Source organism: Pavona decussata, unplaced genomic scaffold, assembly GCF_977016875.1.
Source record: "Pavona decussata unplaced genomic scaffold, jaPavDecu1.1 SCAFFOLD_174, whole genome shotgun sequence".
Taxonomy (NCBI): domain Eukaryota; kingdom Metazoa; phylum Cnidaria; class Anthozoa; order Scleractinia; family Agariciidae; genus Pavona; species Pavona decussata.
The window spans coordinates 2,011,537-2,031,967 of record NW_028145585.1 but is presented as its reverse complement, the minus strand read 5'-3'; the positions used below and the strand labels follow the sequence as shown (position 1 = coordinate 2,031,967).

The window sequence follows — 20,431 nt, the reverse complement described above, 5'->3', positions numbered from 1 at the left end:
TCACTGAGTGTTTTTCACCAAGCAATTAAGGTCTGATTTCAAGTGAACGCTGTTTGACTGAAGTGCCAACTTTAAGTCTTCCATTTCATGTTGTGTAACCCCAACTGAATGGTAGCTCTCAGCAGTCAGTGAGTGTTTTTCACTAAACAATTCACGTCTGATTTCAAGTGCACGCTGGAATGACTGGAGTGCCAACTTAAAGTCTTTCATTTCAAGTCGTGTAACCCCAAGTGAATGGTAGCTGTCAGCCGTCAGTGAGTGTTTTCCACCAAACAATTCACGTCTGATTTCAAGTGCACGCTGCTCTGACTGAAGTGCTGAATTAAAGTATTTCTTTTCATGTTGTGTAACCGCAAGTGAATGGTAGCTGTCAGCCGTCAGTGAGTGTTTTTCACCAAACAATTCACCTCTGATTTCAAGTGCACGCTGTTTTGACTGAAGTGCCGACTTGAAGTCTTTCATTTCATGTTGTGTAACCCCAACTCGATCGTAGCTGTCTGCCGTGAGTGAGTGTTTTTCACCAAACAATTCACCTCTGATTTCAAGTGCACGCTGGTCTGACTGAAGTGCCGACTTGAGGTCTTTCATTTCATGTCGTGTAACCCCAAGTGAATAGTAGCTATCAGCCGTCAGTGAGTGTTTTTCACCAAACAATTCACGTCTGATTTCAAGTGTGCCCTGGAATGACTGAAGTGCCGACTTGAAGTCTTTCATTTCATGTCGTGTAACCCCAAGTGAATGGTAGCTGTCAGCCGTCAGTGAGTGTTTTTCACCAAACAATTCACGTCTGATTTCAATTGCACGCTGTTTTGACTGGTGTCGACTTGAAGTCTTTCATTTCATGTTGTGTAACCCCAAGTGAATGGTAGCTATCAGCCGTCAGTGAGTGTTTTTCACCAAGCAATTCACGTCTGATTTTAAGTGCACGCTGTTTTGACTGAAGTGCCAACTTGAAGTCTTCCATTTCATGTTGTGTAACCCCAACTGAATGGTAGCTCTCAGCAGTCAGTGGGTGTTTTTCATCAAACAATTCACGTCTGATTTCAAGTGCACGCTGCTCTGACTGAAGTGCTGACTTAAAGTCTTTCATTTCATATTGTGTAACCCCAAGTGCATGGTAGCTGTCAGCCGTCAGTGAGTGTTTTTCACCAAACAATTCACGTTCGATTTCAAGTGCTCGCTGTTTTGACTGACGTGCCGACTTTAAGTCTTTCATTTTATGTTGTGTAACCCAAAGTGAATCGTAGCTATTAGCCGTCAGTGAGTGTTTTTCACCAAACAATTCACGTTCGATTTCAAGTGCTCGCTGTTTTGACTGAAGTGCCGACTTGAAGTCTTTCATTTTATGTTGTGTAACCCAAAGTGAATCGTAGCTATTAGCCGTCAGTGAGTGTTTTTCACCAAACATTTCACCTCTGATTTTAAGTGCACGCTGTTTTGACTGAAGTGCCGACTTGAAGTCTTTCATTTCATGTTGTGTAACCCCAACTCGATCGTAGCTGTCTGCCGTGAGTGAGTGTTTTTCACCAAACAATTCACCTCTGATTTCAAGTGCACGCTGGTCTGACTGAAGTGCCGACTTGAAGTCTTTCATTTCATGTCGTGTAACCCCAAGTGAATAGTAGCTATCAGCCGTCAGTGAGTGTTTTTCACCAAACAATTCACGTCTGATTTCAAATGCACGCTGGAATGACTGAAGTGCCGACTTGAAGACTTTCATTTCATGTCGTGTAACCCCAAGTGAATGGTAGCTGTCAGCCGTCAGTGAGTGTTTTTCACCAAACAATTCACGTCTGATTTCAATTGCACGCTGTTTTGACTGAAGTGTCGACTTGAAGTCTTTCATTTCATGTTGTGTAACCCGAAGTGAATGGTAGCTATCAGCTGTCAGTGAGTGTTTTTCACCAAGCAATTCACGTCTGATTTTAGGTGCACGCTGTTTTGACTGAAGTGCCAACTTGAAGTCTTCCATTTCATGTTGTGTAACCCCAACTGAATGGTAGCTCTCAGCAGTCAGTGGGTGTTTTTCATCAAACAATTGACGTCTGATTTCAAGTGCACACTGGAATGACTGAAGTGCCGACTTGAAGTCTTTCATTTCAAGTCGTGTAACCCCAAGTGAATGGTAGCTGTCAGCCGTCAGTGGGGCTGACGGCAGTCAAACGCTGTTTGACTGAAGTTCCAACTTGAAGTCTTTCATTTCATGTTGTGTAACCCCACCTAAATGGTAGCTCTCAGCAGTCAGTGAGTGTTTTTCACCAAACAATTCACGTCTGATTTCAAGTGCACGCTGGAATGACTGAAGTGCCGACTTGAAGTCTTTCATTTCAAGTCGTGTAACCCCAAGTGAATGGTCGCTCTCAGCCGTCAGTGAGTGTTTTTCACCAAACAATTCACGTCTGATTTCAAGTGCACGCTGCTCTGACTGAAGTGCTGACTTAAAGTCTTTCATTTCATATTGTGTAACCCCAAGTGCATGGTAGCTGTCAGCCGTCAGTGAGTGTTTTTCACCAAACAATTCACGTTCGATTTCAAGTGCTCGCTGTTTTGACTGAAGTGCCGACTTGAAGTCTTTCATTTTATGTTGTGTAACCCAAAGTGAATCGTAGCTATTAGCCGTCAGTGAGAGTTTTTCACGAAACATTTCACCTCTGATTTTAAGTGCACGCTGTTTTGACTGGAGTGCCGACTTGAAGTCTTTCATTTCATGTTGTGTAACCCCAACTCGATCCTAGCTGTCAACCGTCAGTGAGTGTTTTTCACCAAACAATTCACGTCGTATTTCAATTGCACGCTGGTCTGACTGAAGTGCCGACTTAAAGTCTTTCATTTCATGTCGTGTAACCCCAAGTCAATAGTAGCTATCAGCCGTCAGTGAGTGTTTTTCACCAAACAATTCACGTCTGATTTCAAGTGCAGGCTGGAATGACTGAAGTGCCGACTTGAAGTCTTTCATTTCATGTCGTGTAACCCCAAGTGAATGGTAGCTGTCAGCCGTCAGTGAGTGTTTTTCACCAAACAATTCACGTCTGATTTTAATTGCACGCTGTTTTGACTGAAGTGCCGACTTGAAGTCTTTCATTTCATGTTCTGTAACTCCAAGTGAATGGTAGCTATCAGTTGTCACTGAGTGTTTTTCACCAAGCAATTAAGGTCTGATTTCAAGTGAACGCTGTTTGACTGAAGTGCCAACTTTAAGTCTTCCATTTCATGTTGTGTAACCCCAACTGAATGGTAGCTCTCAGCAGTCAGTGAGTGTTTTTCACTAAACAATTCACGTCTGATTTCAAGTGCACGCTGGAATGACTGGAGTGCCAACTTAAAGTCTTTCATTTCAAGTCGTGTAACCCCAAGTGAATGGTAGCTGTCAGCCGTCAGTGAGTGTTTTCCACCAAACAATTCACGTCTGATTTCAAGTGCACGCTGCTCTGACTGAAGTGCCGACTTGAAGTCTTTTATTTCATGTTGTGTAACCCCAACTCCATCGTAGCTCCATGCCGTGAGTGAGTGTTTTTCACCCAACAATTCACGTCTGATTTCAAGTAGACGCTGTTTTGACTGAAGTGCCGACTTGAAGTGTTTCATTTCATGTTGTGTAACCCCAACTGAATCGTAGCTGTCAGCCGTCAGTGAGTGTTTTTCACCAAACAATTCACGTCTGATTTCAAGTGCACGCTGCTCTGACTGAAGTGCTGACTTAAAGTCTTTCATTTCATATTGTTTAACCCCAAGTGCATGGTAGCTGTCAGCCATCAGTGAGTGTTTTTCACCAAACAATTCACGTTCGATTCCAAGTGCTCGCTGTTTTGACTGAAGTGCCGACGTGAAGTCTTTCATTTTATGTTGTGTAACCCCAACTGAATCGTAGCTGTCAGCCGTCAGTGAGTGTTTTTCATCAAACAATTTACCTCTGATTTCAAGTGCACGCTGGAATGACTGAAGTGCCAACTTGAAGTCTTTCATTTCATGTCGTCTAACCCCAAGTGAATGGTAGCTGTCAGCCATAAGTGATTGTTTTTCACCAAACAATTCACCTCTGATTTCAAGTGCACGCTGTTTTGACTGAAGTGCCGACTTGAAGTCTTTCATTTTATGTTGTGTAACCCCAACTGAATCGTAGCTATCAGCCGTCAGTGAGTGTTTTTCACTAAACAATTCACCTCTGATTTCAAGTACACGCTGTTTTGATTAAAGTGCCGACTTGAAATCTTTCATTTCATGTTGTGTAACCCCAACTGAATCGTAGCTGTCAGCCGTCAGTTAGAGTTTTTCATCAAACAATTTACCTCTGATTTCAAGTGCACGCTGCTCTGACTGAAGTGCTGAATTAAAGTATTTCTTTTCATGTTGTGTAACCGCAAGTGAATGGTAGCTGTCAGCCGTCAGTGAGTGTTTTTCACCAAACAATTCACCTCTGATTTCAAGTGCACGCTGTTTTGACTGAAGTGCCTACTTGAAGTCTTTCATTTCATGTTGTGTAACCCCAACTCGATCGTAGCTGTCTGCCGTGAGTGAGTGTTTTTCACCAAACAATTCACGTCTGATTTCAAGTGCACGCTGGTCTGACTGAAGTGCCGACTTGAAGTCTTTCATTTCATGTCGTGTAACCCCAAGTGAATAGTAGCTATCAGCCGTCAGTGAGTGTTTTTCACCAAACAATTCACGTCTGATTTCAAGTGCACGCTGGAATGACTGAAGTGCCGACTTGAAGTCTTTCATTTCATGTCGTGTAACCCCAAGTGAATGATAGCTCTCAGCCGTCAGTGAGTGTTTTTCACCAAACAATTCACGTCTGATTTCAATTGCACGCTGTTTTGACTAAAGTGTCGACTTGAAGTCTTTCATTTCATGTTGTGTAACCCCATGTGAATGGTAGCTATCAGCCGTCAGTGAGTGTTTTTCACCAAGCAATTCACGTCTGATTTTAGGTGCACGCTGTTTTGACTGAAGTGCCAACTTGAAGTCTTCCATTTCATGTTGTGTAACCCCAACTGAATGGTAGCTCTCAGCAGTCAGTGGGTGTTTTTCATCAAACAATTGACGTCTGATTTCAAGTGCACGCTGGAATGACTGAAGTGCCGACTTGAAGTCTTTCATTTCAAGTCGTGTAACCCCAAGTGAATGGTAGCTGTCAGCCGTCAGTGGGGCTGACGGCAGTCAAACGCTGTTTGACTGAAGTGCCAACTTGAAGTCTTCCATTTCATGTTGTGTAACCCCAACTGAATGGTAGCTCTCAGCAGTCAGTGAGTGTTTTTCACCAAACAATTCACGTCTGATTTCAAGTGCACGCTGGAATGACTGAAGTGCCGACTTGAAGTCTTTCATTTCAAGTCGTGTAACCCCAAGTGAATGGTAGCTCTCAGCCGTCAGTGAGTGTTTTTCACCAAACAATTTACGTCTGATTTCAAGTGCACGCTGCTCTGACTGAAGTGCTGACTTAAAGTCTTTCATTTCATATTGTGTAACCCCAAGTGCATGGTAGCTGTCAGCCGTCAGTGAGTGTTTTTCACCAAACAATTCACGTTCGATTTCAAGTGCTCGCTGTTTTGACTGAAGTGCCGACTTGAAGTCTTTCATTTTATGTTCTGTAACCCAAAGTGAATCGTAGCTATTAGCTGTCAGTGAGTGTTTTTCACCAAACCTTTCACCTCTGATTTTAAGTGCACGCTGTTTTGACTGAATTGCCGACTTGAAGTCTTTCATTTCATGTTGTGTAACCCCAACTCGATCCTAGCTGTCAACCGTCAGTGAGTGTTTTTCACCAAACAATTCACGTTGTATTTCAATTGCACGCTGGTCTGACTGAAGTGCCGACTTAAAGTCTTTCATTTCATGTCGTGTGACCCCAAGTGAATAGTAGCTATCAGCCGTCAGTGAGTGTTTTTCACCAAACAATTCACGTCTGAATTCAAGTGCACGCTGGAATGACTGAAGTGCCGACTTGAAGTCTTTCATTTCATGTCGTGTAACCCCAAGTGAATGGTAGCTGTCAGCCGTCAGTGAGTGTTTTTCACCAAACAATTCACGTCTGATTTCAATTTTACGCTTTTTTGACTGAAGTGTCGACTTGAAGTCTTTCATTTCATGTTGTGTAACCCCAAGTGAATGGTAGCTATCAGCCGTCAGTGAGTGTTTTTCACCAAGCAATTCACGTCTGATTTTAAGTGCACGCTGTTTTGACTGAAGTGCCAACTTAAAGTCTTCCATTTCATGTTGTGTAACCCCAACTGAATGGTAGCTCTCAGCAGTCAGTGGGTGTTTTTCATCAGACAATTCACGTCTGATTTCAAGTGCACGCTGCTCTGACTGAAGTGCCGACTTGAAGTCTTTTATTTCATGTTGTGTAACCCCAACTCCATCGTAGCTCCATGCCGTGAGTGAGTGTTTTTCACCCAACAATTCACGTCTGATTTCAAGTACACGCTGTTTTGACTGAAGTGCCGACTTGAAGTGTTTCATTTCATGTTGTTTAACCTTAACTGAATCGTAGCTGTCAGCCGTCAGTGAGTGTTTTTCACCAAACAATTTACCTCTGATTTCAAGTGCACGCTGCTCTGACTGAAGTGCTGACTTAAAGTCTTTCATTTCATATTGTGTAACCCCAAGTGCATGGTAGCTGTCAGCCATCAGTGAGTGTTTTTCACCAAACAATTCACGTTCGATTCCAAGTGCTCGCTGTTTTGACTGAAGTGCCGACTTGAAGTCTTTCATTTTATGTTGTGTAACCCCAACTGAATCGTAGCTGTTAGCCGTCAGTGAGTGTTTTTCATCAAACAATTTACCTCTGATTTCAAGTGCACGCTGGAATGACTGAAGTGCCAACTTGAAGTCTTTCATTTCATGTCGTCTAACCCCAAGTGAATGGTAGCTGTCAGCCGTGAGTGAGTGTTTTTCACCAAACAATTCACCTCTGATTTCAAGTGCACGCTGGTCTGACTGAAGTGCCGACTTGAAGTCTTTCATTTCATGTCGTGTAACCCCAAGTGAATAGTAGCTATCAGCCGTCAGTGAGTGTTTTTCACCAAACAATTCACGTCTGATTTCAAGTGCACGCTGGAATGACTGAAGTGCCGACTTGAAGTCTTTCATTTCATGTCGTGTAACCCCAAGTGAATGGTAGCTGTCAGCCGTCAGTGAGTGTTTTTCACCAAACAATTCACGTCTGATTTCAATTGCACGCTGTTTTGACTGAAGTGTCGACTTGAAGTCTTTCATTTCATGTTGTGTAACCCCAAGTGAATGGTAGCTATCAGCCGTCAGTGAGTGTTTTTCACCAAGCAATTCACGTCTGATTTTAAGTGCACGCTATTTTGACTGAAGTGCCAACTTGAAGTCTTCCATTTCATGTTGTGTAACCCCAACTGAATGGTAGCTCTCAGCAGTCAGTGGGTGTTTTTCATCAGACAATTCACGTCTGATTTCAAGTGCACGCTGGAATGACTGAAGTGCCGACTTGAAGTCTTTCATTTCAAGTCGTGTAACCCCAAGTGAATGGTAGCTGTCAGCCGTCAGTGAGTGTTTTTCACCAAACAATTCACTTATGATTTCAAGTGCACGCTGGACTGACTGAAGTGCTTACTTGAAGTCTTTCATTTCAAGTCGTTTAACCCCAAGTGAATGGTAGCTGTCAGCCGTCAGTGGGTGTTTTTCACCAAACAATTCACGTCTGATTTCAAGTGCACGCTGGACTGACTGAAGTGCTGACTTGAAGTCTTCCATTTCACATTGTATAAACCCAACTGAATAGTAGCTATCAGCCGTCAGTGAGTGTTTTTCACCCAACAATTCACGTCTGATTTTAAGTGCACGCTGCTCTGACTGAAGTGCCGACTTGAAGTCTTTCATTTCATATTATGTAACCCAAAGTGAATGGTAGCTATCAGCCGTCAGTGAGTGTTTTTTTTTCATAATAGTAAGAATAAGGTTTTCTACCATTAACTAAAACTGTATTCCTCTACTACTGACTCGTTTCCCCCTTTCCATTCCAACCAGTGCACATTTTGAGATGCCGCGGGAATTCCAAACCAGCATCTTCACTACATATCCTAAGGGTTTGTATCAACAAATCGATATTTCGTTCACTCTTTGACCGGCAACAGCCTCATGGAGCAGTTTTCGGAATAATGGCATTTTTCTTTCCCTGCTCTCAATTTTCATATCATTTTAACAACATTTACGGTTCTTAATTGAAGACTGAGCAATCCCATTGGGAAGCAATTCTGGCTATCCACTTCTATACTTATATGACAATTTTATTGGGCTACACTCAGTTTAAAAAAAAACCTATGTCGAACATATACATGGTATGTAGTGATGAGAGTTTAAAAAGGGGAAAGGACGCGAAAGGGACACTTAGACCATCCATGGTGCCTCAGGTTCTCCTCTTCTCTTCACTGGAGACGAGATTGTCTCTTTTTCTCCATCCGTAACCAAGACAAAAGAACCTCTGACTGTTTTCTTGTAGGACGAGAAGGATATGACGCCGAAGTTTGCGAAGACCCGTAGGCTTGATGTATTATCTTAGTGAGGTCAGTCCCCTTCCGCCGCCATTTAATCCACTGGCTTGCTAGACGATACCACTGGATTAACAAAGTGAGCATACATGAACTGAACACTGTCAGTGGCCAGCGCCACTTTTTACTAGAGATACCTGGGTTACCAGGAATTTTTAAATGACTTGAAAAAAGCTTAAGCATATAAAATAACTTTTTGGGTCAGTTATTAATAGAGAGTTTAGACAATTCAACACTGAGAAAATTAACGATAGTAAACAGCATGACGTTTCGACGACTTCAAATCTTCATTGTCAAATGAGTAAAATGGAAATAACGGAAAAGCATATTTATAGGTATTGAAAGTGAGAAAATAAATAAGCATGAAAGCATTCAGATAAAGAGTTTCGCGCGAATGGAATCCGCTTGCGTGTTCAGCTCCTGAATGCTTTCATGCTAATTTATTTTCTCACTTTCAACACTTATAAATATGCCTTTCCGTTATTTCCATTTTACTCATTTGACTATGACAATATGAAGTCGTCGAAACGTCATGCTGTTTTACTATCGTTAATTTTCTTGTTGAAATGTTTCTCTAAATCGTTTCTTATCAGAAGTTTAGAAAATGTTTCACAACACCACGTTATAAGCCATTTTCAATGTTGCCAACAATTATATCTAAACATCGTCTGCTGCTAAGAGCAACAAGAAGGCTTGCATCCCAAACTAGAAAACTAACACTTTTTATCTACCTTAAATAAACCGCTTATAAACAGGTTTGGAGGCCCACTGATCGTCTTAAGCCGCGGCCTTAGTTAGACTCTGTTTAAATAATTGGCCCTATGTGTTTTCCATAAAGTAAGTGCATAGAAACATCAACTTGTACTTCTATGCAGCAACGAATAGCGGTGTTTTGTAACATAGCCAGCTAACTCATTCGACGCTTTAACCCTCCTGACTATTCCTACAAACGCATGGCAGTCTGTATCATTTTTCTACATCAAGGTAACACAGAAAGCCGCAAAAGTTTACAATAAAAATTTGTCTCCCAAATCAGCACTCTTAATCCCCAGGGAATTAACGAACGATTTTCATTCGACTTGTTTATTCTTTTTTTTTTTTTTTTTCACGTTCCCATGCTTCCACCAATAGCGTAGCTCCACTGCTTACTACATAAGCCACATACAACCCACAATTCCATGATTCGTTTGATGAACGGCTAACGCTCAAAACGTCAGCACTCGAATTTCTTTACGGTGGACAAATTTCCTCATCAACTCTGTTGATAAAAGCAAACATTCGTTCCCACTCCTAAAGGTACAGCCCACAGTTTCTTTACAAACTAACCCCCTTAACTCATAGAATAATTTGTGTTATTTTAAGTGATGATTTCCTCTCTATTTCAGTGTTTCGGGTGCATTAAAACCAAAGAAACTTCATCTGCTCGAGTGAAGACAAGCAAAAAGAGAGTAAGTTTATATTTCCTGCTAGAATAATTGATTAGATATGTCCTATGCTTGGTAAACACATTTCCAGTTTCGTTTGAAAACGGAACTTTTTCTTTACGGATTGGTCTTTCGTCGGCACGTATCTGGTGTAAACAATCACCAAAAAAACAACTTTTGCAAAAGCGATCACAAGCAGTAAACATCTGAAGATGGCCCTTTTCGAAAACAATGACTTCACAAGATCGTTCCACGGCCATCATTTGCGAAAAGTTCCATTTTCGGTGAGCGATTTCATCGGATACGTGTGGACGACAGGAAAAAAAACAGAAAGAAACGCTGGCGTTTTCAAACGAAAACGGACAATCGGGATGAGCAAATACCATTCAAAAACGGTAGATGTAAGTTGACAAATTTTTAAAAAGGAAAAAAGCTTTTGCGTTTTTTAAACAAAAACAGATACATGTGGACGGGGCCTTTACAAAACAAACCAAAATTCAGTAAACGAAACTAAAAATCTACCAGCGTGGGTATAAACTTTTCATTCAATATGATTGTTAGACTATCAGACAATTTTTGAATGATTAAGATGGGACATTAAATAACCTATTTTATTTCAATTGCCCTGCATTGTTTTAGAATGTTAACATAATTAATTTGATTTGCTATCTTAAACGTTTTGTTTCTGTTGTTTTCCTTTTTAGCGCCGAGTGGTTATGAAAAATCTTATCCACCGTTATTTATCCGCAAACAAAAAGGCCTCAAAAGAGGAAGCAATTGAGGAGATCCCTCTCCCAGACGAGCTACAGACCGAGGAACCCAAAGAAGACGTCTGTTCCCCAGATGAGATACAAAACAAACTGATGGAGGTCACAAGGACACTGCAGACACTGCAATTCGCGGTGAAGCAGTTCCAGGCTCCGACGGTAAGATACACACTTAAGTTCTGCAATACTTTCGAGTGGTATACCGTGAAATATCCCACGAGTGACTTGATTTTTCTTAGGATACACACGAGCCTTTAGGCGAGTGTGTATACAAAGAAAAACCAAGTCACGAGTTGGATATTCACGGTATACCATGAGAAAGCATTGCATAACTAATTAATCCCATGCCACTCATTGAATTAACAAAAAACGTCACTCTTCAATGCTTTCACATGAAATACAATCAGTGAAAAAATATTCAAAAGATTGGCAACGTTTCTTGAAAGCACATAATTTTAATAAAAATTTAAAAAGTATAAATAGGCACTGCTTATTAAATGTTTAAAAGCCTTTTAGCAAAAGGTAAGAAGTTTTTCAGGAAAAATTTGTAGGCCGCGAGGAAAGCCGGGATTTTTTCGTGGAATACTACCCGTTGTATACCGCTGAATATGCAACAGGTTTCTAGCTTTCTGATTGGCTGTATTCTCTGTGGCATGAGATAAATACCAGTAATAAACAAAGTTTAGGGAGTACAGTAAGATGTACAGGCTCTCTCTCCTTTTCCAAGTTGGTGATGATGTCATCCGCCCCCGCCAAATTTTGGGGGAATGCCAGATACGCGTCCCAAGATCGATTCATTCATTTTTCCATACAATCTCCACTCCAATCTGTATTAGGAGTCCGTTCTTTCTACGTGGAACGCAACTAGTATAACAGATGATTAGGAAGCGCGTTTGAGGCCGTGCGTCTCAACATGTTTCATAGTAACTCAGACATTTTCTTTGGCAACGCAAGATAATTAACTTTGCCGGGTAAGAACGGTAACAAAACGATGAAATGAACAAATTTTTAAGAGTAAAAACTTGATATTGGAGCTTTATGAAGATGATAGAAACGTAGCACAGCATCGTTCCTTCAGGCTTTGAAGTAGTATGCCCGGGAATTTTTTAAGAATGACTGAATAAATGCATTTACCTTCTTCTAATTGATAACCGTACGTTGAAACGGAAATGTAACACCAACGCAAGAGTCTCTTAGCGGATAATCAAAAATGTACAGCGTAAATATACTTCCAGTTTATATTCAAATTTGAATCGCTGTTGTATGAAAATGTATGTCTTCTTCTATAATGTATGTCTTCTTGGATGAATGTCAAAGCCAAGTTCAATTCTGGTGATACCTTTATAGGCGCGTTTGCTTTCCATGTTGTGCAGTGGCCTGTTTAGTGATAGCATTAGTGCCATTGAAATGTTGGATATACACTGTAAGCCCTGTAATACAAGCGAGATTTGAAAACTTCTGTCGAAATTTAACAAAATTTAAAAACTAAATATTGAGTGCCAGTATTTTGGCCATTTCACTGGCCACTCCCGTCAACAAGACATTTGTCAGTAATAATCGGAAATAAGAGGATGATTTTCGGCCGGAGACTTTCCGGGAAACCTTTCCGAAAATCGTCTGTTTTGAACATTCCTAAGTGAGTGTAATATCACTGAAACTGGCATGTATAAATGTGTGCTGTGTAGGCAAATGTTATGCTTTGTCGGTTGCCGGTCCTTTTGCTACATCTTTTTAATATAGGCATATACTCCAATGAGTTCAATTATACAAATATTGCGATACGCAGACGTTTTACCTGAATTCGAGTCACGTTTAGAGCGACAAAATAAGTTCGGGCGGGTACCGCTTTTTTATGGTAGACTTTGGCAAACTTTTCTGTATTCACACGAGCCTTTTAGCGAGTGTGTGCAGTCTAAAGCATTGCATATTTAACTGAATTAGGACATTCACTGTCTTTTATTCTTTTTCAGAAAGAGAAAAGGGACCAGGAAACCGAAGTTAGACATGCAAACGGAAGTGAAGAAGCCGGATTCTAAAAAACGCTCAGCTTGTACTCAGTTTAGTTCATTCATACCCACGCGATGATTTTCTTGCATAGTTCGTGTATGATGGTAATATTGATATGGAGGTAACTAATTCTAGTGAGCGATGAGCTGTCCACTTTCATCATATATGTAGGATATCTCCCTGCCAAAAAGCTGTGAACGCAGCATCTTCCCAACGTTTCTTTGACCAAGCTGTAGCCTGCGTGACAGGCGCTAGAAAGAGGCAGCGTTTACACGAACGCGGTTTCATTTGTAACCGCATCGCTTTCGATGCGGTTACACATTCCGTTTACACGACGCCGGTCGAGACCGTTACCGAAACCGGGTCGATTTGAAAACGCTGACAAAAGTGGAGCGTTTTCAAAACAATACGGTTTCAGCTGTCGTCTAAACGGCGAAACTGCATCGATTTGAATATGGTTATCATTTTGGCACGAAATTTTACTTGGGCGCGAAGATTCAAAATGGTGAACCTCGGCCGTTTTACAGATTTTGTACTCGTTAGTTACTTTCAAACGTTCAAGAGGAGTTCTACTTCGTCGTCAGTCCATGTGAATTGTGCGCTATTTCTCGCCATGTTGCCAAAAACATAATGGCGGCGTAATAATCGAACACAGATCCCCTTCCTCAATAATGAGTGCCTGGGAACCAGATCGGCATAACGTTAGCAATGAAAACGGTGAGATTGGCACTGTGTAAACGCTTTGAAACCGTTTCGTTTTCGATGTGGTTTTAAGGGTCAGTATAAAACCGTGGCGATTAGAAACCGCGCTTGGAAGGGAGAAGGGAAATCGGGCGTGTGCGCGACCCGCGGGGAATGCGAGGGAGAAGGGAAAACTTTCCCCGCGAGTCGCGTGGGCGACTCCCTTTTTTGCGAAGAATAAAGGGAGGCGACTATGACACGTGACAGTCTCTTACAATATTAGCTGAAACTGGTTATCTTTAACGTTTTGCCGATGGCACCTTAAGCCAAGAATCATAAGACAACTTGAATTGAAAAGACATTCACAAATTAAAATCCTGCAAAACGATTGTAGTCAAACCACAAATTGACTCCAGAAAAGGAAAGACATAGACATGTTTTCAAGGACATGCACCGCACGATATTCGTATTAATAGCTGTGGATCTACTGGAGAGGATGCGTTGGAAGGGAAGTACGGACCACTAGTTTGGTAAAATTATGGTCCACTTCAAATGGGAACATTTTTGCACCCCCTGCCCAAGCCCTACCATTTTCCGCAGTGTTTCCCACAAAAGAACAATTCTTAATCCGCCAATGCATAGCTTCCCTTTCTATAAAAGGGGATATTCCAGTTTCTGTTGGAGAGAGCTTAACGAGTCCTTACCTCCGCTACCCCACCGCCCAACCACCCTTCGTATGGTTTCTTTTGGAATGTCAAATATCTTTTTTTTGCCCTGGGTCGAGAGCAACTGCCCAAGCAATTGTTTGATTGTTGGGGGGGGGGGGGGGGGGCAATAATAATAGCCAACGTCCCCCAAACCTTCCCACAATCGCTTGGGCAGCTACTCTCGACCCAGGCCATCACTCTTTTTCAAAGTGGACTATGCAAGGCCCGTGTGTAGAGCAACAGGTTTTTTTTTCTATAGGCGCTCTCAGAATGAGTGTTACCACCAAGCTTAAAATGTGGTAAGAATAGAAACCAAATGCTATTTACAAAAAATGGTAGAAACTTTATTGTACATTGACGAAGAAATATAATACCGTTACCTCAACATCCCCTTTGCCAAATTATATTTGGGAATTCCAATACATAGAAACTGGTATCGATATCAAAAAAGTATTAACTCAAAGATTACACGAGTAAACATAGAAAAGAAATACTCAAGGAACTTGTACATCTGTATGTTCGTTAAGACTAATAACATTGGACCATACAATTAATCAAAATTAAAATAATGCACTTAGTGTGTATGTACACTCCTGTAAACAATTGGTTACAGAGATTCTATATTCGTCTGTAATGGCGTAATTCATTCACCCTTTAAACCCCAGTATCAACAGACATACTCTCCTTACTAGTCTTGATACATTTCTTATGATACTGGTTGGGAGAATATGTTTCACATTAAGGAATTTTATCTTTGATGGATTAAGTAGTGACCGTTTGTAAGGAGAAATTATCAGCTGCTCGCTACTGGGACTTAAAAGCTTAAAAAAAAACTAATGACGGATAATATATCATAACTTGCTTCCTCACTGTTATACAGCGATTGAACGTACTATGCCCTTAAATGTAAAGATTCTTTTCGTTTTTAAAGTAGCCGAAATATCTTTCTTCTCCGAATGCAACAATTTATCTACTAAAGCAATAAAACTAATAACTGCGAGCTCTTGTTCGAGTTATCCCAGCAGAATAATTTAATAGTTTTATATCCTACACAACTCCTACATTATGAGAAATGTTATTTTAGTTAAAACTATCCAAAGGAAACTCTTCTTATCGGTTAAAAAAAACATTTTTTTCAGTATCAGTTTTCGCGCGACTTCTCTACTCATACAATAACTAAAGTAAATAAACCCCTTCAGACGGCTGGTATGTCGGCTGATAATGTCCGTGGCTGATATTGTCCGAAAAATGAATATTTGGCCGAGAAGCGAAGCTTCGAGGGCAAATGTGAAATTTTGAGGACAATCTCTCAGCCAAGGACATTATCAGCCGACATACCAGCAAGCCAGAAAGGGGTTTATTTATTTTATAACCCTCCCATTTTTTTTATATCGTGCGAAAACCGCATATTTGGTTGACATTTTTGTACCTTCCGGAACATCATTTGTGACCAGCTTTTTGCTGTAACCATGACCGGACATCTACAAAACGAGTTTGATTTTCTTCCATGTAAAATAATAAAGATGAAAAGGTAAAACTCTTGAACTGGCTTTTTTTCCGCTGGCTTTGTTTCTTTTCAATGGAAATAATAGTAGGGCAAATATCGATGCAGGCGGGGGTTATTGCGTGTTAACCGTCCTGTGAATTTGCACCACGTGACGTAAAGTAGCCAATAAAATCGCGCGAAAATTGATGGGTGGGTTATAAAGGCTGATAGCTCCGATTAGAGAGCCAGTCAGGGTGCGCAAATGTTCATATCTAGGGGCTGTTTATAATAATTAAGATTATTTTTTTCTAAAACCGGCTAACACCTTACCAAACTGAGACTCAAGTCAACAATAATCTGAAATTTGTGTCGACTTGCGAGTCAGGATGGCAATCAATTACACAAATATCGCCTGAGTATTGTTTGAAGTGACGCGTCGAGTGAACAGAGAGAAATAACGTGATTTGTCCACTCCCACAACTACTGCAGTGTAGAACAGTTCAATCACTCTATTATAGAGCTTGTGCTACAACTGTGGAGTTATTTTGCAGCATTGACAATTAAAAGTATTAAATTATTATATACACAGTTTCTATCACGTATCCCGATACTACGTCATGTAAATTACATTGCGTCCCCTCTGTACTACACGTAGTGACTTTTCTTATTCAGTTTACGAGAAAACACGCTAACTACAGGATCGCGTGACCTACTGTCTTGTTTATTAATTTTCATGTTCAATATGGGAGGAGTCTCTCTATAAATCATAACTGTAACAAAGTTAACGACGGCAACTACTAATTTGAAACTACATCTGGCAGATGGGCAATTCCTCAATGAAGTACAATGGGTTCACCAGCATTTAACTAGCTGTTTAGTGGATAAAGTTGCGTTTTGCTGGAAGTAAAAAAAAAAAAAACCGTTGAATATTTTTAATCTCAAACAAGGTTTTAAGGCAATAAAGCTACGTAATTGGCAATTTTAGCCGCTAAGAGATGGCAAAAACTTTATTAAAATTGATTTCCAAGCAGTTCAAAATAAAAGCATCGCATCGCCGATTTTGGAAATGGTAACGTGAAGGGAAATTCAAGGTTTGTATACTATAAAAGACGCTTGAAATCAGGTTTGATAACGTTTTACCATCTGTAACGTCGCTTGCCATTGGTAACCGCTTTAAACTAGGTTTACAAAATATATAAGTAGAAAAATACCAATTTTGCGCCATTAGGTTTGGTATTAACAGAGCAATAACTTGAAAGGTCCAACCCATGGAGGTAAACCACTGAGCCAAGTTTGTCCATTTAAAAAGGCACTAAATCAGATGGCCGGCGGGCGCCTGCTAATGAGAACTCCATCTTGTTCGAATAAGATTTTTGGTAGTGATGAAAAGCCAAGAACTTATTTTTAAAATGGCGCTTAGACATTCAACTTATTCCACAATGTAAAGAAAAACTTGCATCAGTTTCAGGCATTGATTTCAGTCACTTACGCTCTTCTTCGCGGCGAAAAGCCACGGCTGACGTTACAGACGTGGCCAGCGTAAGGGGAAAATCATCACAGCCAGGTTATGTTTAGAAACACTTTAAGCCGCGCCTCTTCACTTCGATTGTTTCGTCAACACGAATCTGCATTCTTGTAATATCGAATCTGCATTCTTGTAAAATCGTTTCAATTAGTGTTTAGAAAAGCCTTGCATGTACTTCATTCACATCATCTTGTGCAAGTCGCTGTAAATTAGCGCTGAGTTGGCGGGTCCAAGAGGAAAGTGTTTTCTGATAATACTCTCTCGTCCTGATATTCAGCACTGGATGTCAGGAGACTATCCCACAATGACTTAACGTAAGGACGTAGAATGGCGGCAAGGACTCCAGACCACAACTTTAAATACTCTCTACTTGAGTTGCTGGAGAAAGCGCAGGGTGTCCAGGGGTCAGCGATGGCCTGTTAAAAGGCTCTCACTCAGTGGGGATTAAAAGAAAGCTAACCTGAGAGCAAACGCGATAATAAAACACGCGCAGATTGAATTCGAGGCGAATAATGAAGATCTATTTTGATCATGAGTTTGTCTGGGAGTCGCCATCTTTAATTCATTCTCTGTTTTATACTCAGAATACTGCAATCAAATTCACGAAGGAAGCTCTTAGCTTTCTGACCGGTTGTCGTGCTGCATTTCTTCATCCTCACGTTTAAAGCTCTCCCCTTTAGATTTAAATGCTGTAAAGATACAGCGTTATTCTCGTAATTTCCTTTTCTCCTGGGCTGAGTAGCTCGAAGCATGGTTAGCGCTAACCATTGGTTAAGAGGTATTAAAACCTATCGGTTGTCATGGTATTTAACCCGGGTTAGCGCTAACCATGCTTCGAGCAACTGGGCCCTGGGCTTTACTTATCTTTCGCTCATTCTCGTCCTTGCTGGATCTATGTTTAACTTCCTTCTATTGTTGTTTATTTTATCGATCTCACTTCTCCCAACAAGGACGTCTAGCTACGTTCATTAATCAAAGCGAGAAAGCAGTGAACCTTAACTGGGTAGAATCAAGAGGTATAAGGGCATCAGATCTATCAATAAATATAAATATCGCACTACTGTAGCTTCTGTGCCAAGGGTATTGGCACATATTTGAAACGAAATACCCTCAAGTGGATGTTGATACTATTCCCAGACAACCAGCGGTTTGGCATCTTCTAGTTCAATCTAAGGCAGCTTCATCAGCGGAAAGATACACCAAATACACGAAAAACAGAGAAAAGAAACTCAAGGCAGTTAGTGGGTGTTTTTCACCTTAAAATTCACATGTTATTTCAAGTGCACGCTGTTTTGACTGAAGTGCCGACTTCAAGTCTTTCCTTTCAAGTTGTGTAACCCCAAGTGAACGGTAGCTATCAGCCGTCAGTGAGTGTTTTTCACCAAACAATTCACCTCTGATTTCAAGTACACACTGTTTTGAATGAAGTGCCGACTTGAAGTCTTTCATTTCATGTTGTGTAACCCCAACTCGATCGTAGCTGTCTGCCGTGAGTGAGTGTTTTTCACCCAACAATTCACGTCTGATTTCTGAGTACACGCTGGAGTGACTAAAGTGCCGACTTGAAGTCTTTCATTTCATGTTGTGTAACCCCAACTGAATCGTAGCTATCAGCCGTCAGTGAGTGTTTTTCACCAAACAATTCACCTCTAATTTCAAGTGCACGCTGCTCTGACTGAAGTGCTGACTTAAAGTCTTTCATTTCATATTGTGTAACCCCAAGTGCATGGTAGCTGTCAGCCATCAGTGAGTGTTTTTCACCAAACAATTCACGTTCGATTTCAAGTGCTCGCTGTTTTGACTGAAGTGCCGACTTCAAGTCTTTCATTTTATGTTGTGTAACCCAAAGTGAATAGTAGCTATCAGCCGTCAGTGAGTGTTTTTCACCAAACAATTCACCTCTGATTTCAAGTGCACGCTGTTTTGACTGAAGTGCCGACTTGAAGTCTTTCATTTCATGTTGTGTAACCCCAACTCAATCCTAGCTGTCAACCGTCAGTGAGTGTTTTTCACCAAACAATTCACGTGTGATTTCAAGTGCACGCTGTTTTGACTGAAGTGCCGACTTAAAGTCTTTCATTTCATATCGTGTAACCCCAACTGAATCGTAGCTGTCAGCCGTCAGTGAGTGTTTTTCACCAGACAATTCACGTCTGATTTCAAGTGCATGCTGGACTGACTGAAGTGCTGACTTGAAGTCTTCCATTTCACATTGTATAAACCCAACTGAATAGTAGCTATCAGCCGTCAGTGAGTGTTTTTCACCAAACAATTCACGTCTGATTTCAAGTGCACGCTGCTCTGACTGAAGTGCCGACTTGAAGTCTTTCATTTCATATTGTGTAACCCCAAGTGAATGGTAGCTATCAGCCGTCAGTGAGTGTTTTTCACCAACCAATTCACGTGTGATTTCAAGTGCACGCTGTTTTGACTGAAGTGCCAACTTGAAGTCTTCCATTTCATGTTGTGTAACCCCAACTGAATGGTAGCTGCTGGCGGTATCACCATCCTTTTCACCCAGTAGTGTGACTCTTACATCCAGTGCTCGCTTTTGTAGATGAACAGCATTTTTTAAGCTGGTTTCGTCGGACTGTATATAAGGAATTTTCAGAAACTCTTCATTCCCGAGATAAAAGTAACGATCAGCCATCTTAAGAAGCTGCTCTCTCATATTGGCAAGTCCATGTCCAAGTGAATGTTTCTGCGATCGAAGACTTGAGTATTCACAAGAAACCTTTAGCCCAAGCTGGTACAACTGGAGTATTGACTTATAATCTTGCAGTAGGGATTCCTTCACTTGTCGGTCAGGATCGTTGGAGACGCCAGATATTTCTTCATTCTCTTTAGCTAACAGCTTTCTCCTTATTCGGAGAGCAGCTTCAAATGATGCAACAGCAGAATCCAAGTCTCTGGTTTGAATCTGAATTTTTCCCGTCTCAAGGAAGCTGTTGGCTGTTTCCGTGTGCCAAATTTCCTGTCTTATTTCGAGTGCTTGCTTGTGTGCATCAAGAGCTTAGCTGTAAAGGCGCAAATCACATTGTACTAACCCCAGCTGGTAGTAACTTTCGGCTGTTTTCACGTGTTTCTTGCCAAAAAAAAATCAGCCTAATTTCTAGTGCACGTTGGTGGTTCTGAAGAGATGACTGGTATTTTCTACGTTTCCTCTGTACCAGACCCATATGAAAGAGACTGTCACCTATCGCTGTATGCGTTTTATCTAGTTTTTGCTCTCGAATACGGAGAGCAAGCTGGTGCATTACGAAAGCTGACGTATAATCTTCTTTGTAAAAGAACGCCTTTCCCTGATCATAATAGATATCG

General features: G+C 41.1%; 1 long non-coding RNA gene and 2 pseudogenes across 1 annotated transcript; 1 reads left to right on the top strand and 2 right to left on the bottom strand.

Annotated features, from left to right (window-relative positions):
* On the bottom strand, positions 1 to 4,005 carry LOC146463945 (uncharacterized; annotated as a pseudogene).
* A 255-nt stretch (positions 4,006 to 4,260) lies between these two features.
* On the bottom strand, positions 4,261 to 7,845 carry LOC146463944 (uncharacterized; annotated as a pseudogene).
* Positions 7,846 to 8,558: 713 nt separating this feature from the next.
* On the top strand, positions 8,559 to 12,927 carry LOC146463943 (uncharacterized). Its single transcript, XR_014856805.1, has 4 exons — positions 8,559 to 8,592; positions 9,899 to 9,961; positions 10,642 to 10,863; positions 12,675 to 12,927. It is a non-coding gene; the product is annotated as an uncharacterized LOC146463943 (long non-coding RNA).
* The last annotated feature ends 7,504 nt before the right edge of the window (positions 12,928 to 20,431 follow it).